Here is a 2,500-nt window from a genome sequence, read left to right as displayed (position 1 = left end):
ATATATATATATATATATATATATATATATATATATATATATATATATATATATATATATATACACACACACACACATACACATACACAGTTACTCTTCATAGCACATACACACAACGTACATCACCTGCCATCAGTCGATTCCATATTGCAATTGGCATTATGACTGTTCACTTATCAGTCACAAAAAATGTACTTGCATCAAATATACAGTACAAACAAAATAAACAAGCACGGCATATATCACATGGTCATTTCATTGGTTAATTTGGCATCACCGAGCCACAGCACGAGCTAATTTGCCTGATTTAGCAAAAATAAATTTCACTCAAGCGAGCTCACTTAATTAAATTGGTTTTTGTATGTTTTCCTTTCCAGGTTTTGTTTTCATGTTTCATTCATCTTACATGATTCACGAGTCATATTCACTCACATTTTTTTCCCTTGTATACATACCTATACCATACCCTATTTGCACGAGCGTTGATGCTGCATTATGCCACCATTTCTGGTCTTGTATTGATAGAAACTTCAAAATGCAAGGGGAAGTTTTTAAGAGTGCTGCACTGGAGAAAGACCTGGTGGTGGTCGTGGTGATGGTGGTAGATTTAAGGCTAAAGCGGTCAGTGCAGTGTGAGGCAACAATGAGTTTCAGGGGCTGTCAGGAAGGCCTAGCGAGAGGTACACACACTCGCCGCTTCGGGCTCTAGCAAATGGCATTAACATGGTGTTTCGCAGGCAAGGTGAAGCATCAATGTGTGCCTTCCCTCGGATTGTTGTTAAGCCGGGCGTCATATCTGCCAGCATTATTTGGTGGACGTTAAAGATCACATTGTGTCCTTTATGAAGAGGAGATAAGCCATATATGACAGACACTGAACAAATTCAAAATTTCCACACTCATTTGAGCATCCCATGTCAGAGTGGTGATCAGCCTGGGATTGTAACATTTCACAGACATTTTGTGAGGCCTCACCTCAATTATTGTACACCTCTCCTTCCCAATTCCATATCCAGGCGATGCATGGCGTCATCGCCGGACACCGAAGGAAGGGAGTACTCAACTTTTACTCCGCTTGTTTGTTTGTTTGTTCGGGCAATATCTCAGCTATCCTTTGAGCGAGGAAGCTGAAATTTAGGGACAAAATTGAAGATGTGCTTTGGAAAAAAACCTGTATTTTTTATTTTTTATTCATCCATTAATTGATTAATTACTTAATTATTATCAATTTATTTATTTCTTATTTATTATCTTTCTCATCTGGGAAATATCTCAGGCACCTATTGAGCTGGAAAGCCGACATTTAGACATGACAATTAAGAAGTGTTGTCTATAAAGGGTGTTTTTGATAGATTGATTAATCAATTAATCGATTAATTTTTCATTTTTCGATCAACTCCTTGATTTTCAAAATGTTACAGATTCGGATGAAACAGTAGTGGTTTTGGTATGCTATTAGCCAATTGATTAAGAAATTAATTATATTATGATTACTACTTATTGATTTTAATGATGTAATTAATCAATCAATTCTTGTGAACCGTTCCCTTCTAATTCCATTTCGATGTGCTGCACGGCGGCATCAACGGGTACCGAAGGAGAACCGGCAGTGTCACACGCAGGAGGATTTGTTATTTATTTATTTGGAATAAGTGTATTTTGAATGTCGCGCTTCTTGTGGTGTTCAGTTTTGGTCATAACTGCGGTTGAATGTCGGGGTTCAGCACATGTTGATTTCAGGCTCAGATAGATAAAGTTATGAGGAGTATTTGAGGGAGAGGAGACTGAGGAGATGAAAAGGTGGTGGTTCTTTGGAAATGTCACAGAAATATTTAAAACAATGAAGGAGGGTGATAAAATATATGAATGAAACCTTTCTACCCGGTTGAACAGCAACAGAGCAACGGGACATCACTTGAGAGTAAATCAGAGGAGAATTGAAATAGTTGCAAGCCAGGGATGTTTCACACAGGGGGCCATTAACGTATGGAATGATCTGTCATCTTGGGAAGGTGCCAGCAGCAGGGACAATAAATAGGTTTAAAATCGAATTTGAGAAGCCACTTAAAAGCAATGTTGATAGTGGAGTGCAGGGATGCAGGCATAAATGTAAGGTAAACAGGAATTGAGTTTGGTGATCTCTTGGCGTTGTGTGCATGTCGTTGTGCATGTGTGCCGGTATCTTGTGATATTCATTCTCCGAGTTGAGTGTTGTTAAGCATCAAGATGTCATCTGTGTTTTTGCAACACTCACCCAAATGTACACACATCCCACCTCCAAAAATGTAATAAAATCTTCATTTATTGTGATCAACATTGAAATCCTGCCTTTGCTGCACTTAATTGCCCCCACCCTCCCTCTGCTTTCCTCTTCCCATTGAGTGCACATCCAATTGGATTGAGATTGTGGTGTGAGTTAGGTTTGAATCATGGATTTGGTGATGTGCTCATGTATTGGGTGATTGGAAACAGATTGGGGTTATGGATGTCGCTCAGGAAT

General features: G+C 38.8%; 1 protein-coding gene across 4 annotated transcripts in view; it reads left to right on the top strand.

Annotated features, from left to right (window-relative positions):
* Positions 1–2,500, top strand: part of LOC147017206 (CUB and sushi domain-containing protein 3-like) — an 879,227-nt gene that overhangs the window by 291,102 nt on the left and 585,625 nt on the right. The gene's annotated exons all lie outside the window — the stretch shown is intronic.

The sequence above is a fragment of the Eptatretus burgeri genome, chromosome 11, assembly GCF_056783735.1.
Source record: "Eptatretus burgeri isolate ZD-2024b chromosome 11, Ebu_testis_v1, whole genome shotgun sequence".
Classification (NCBI taxonomy): domain Eukaryota; kingdom Metazoa; phylum Chordata; class Myxini; order Myxiniformes; family Myxinidae; genus Eptatretus; species Eptatretus burgeri.
The sequence above is the reverse complement of the archived record's forward strand: the minus strand, read 5'-3'. Positions and strand labels throughout refer to the sequence as shown.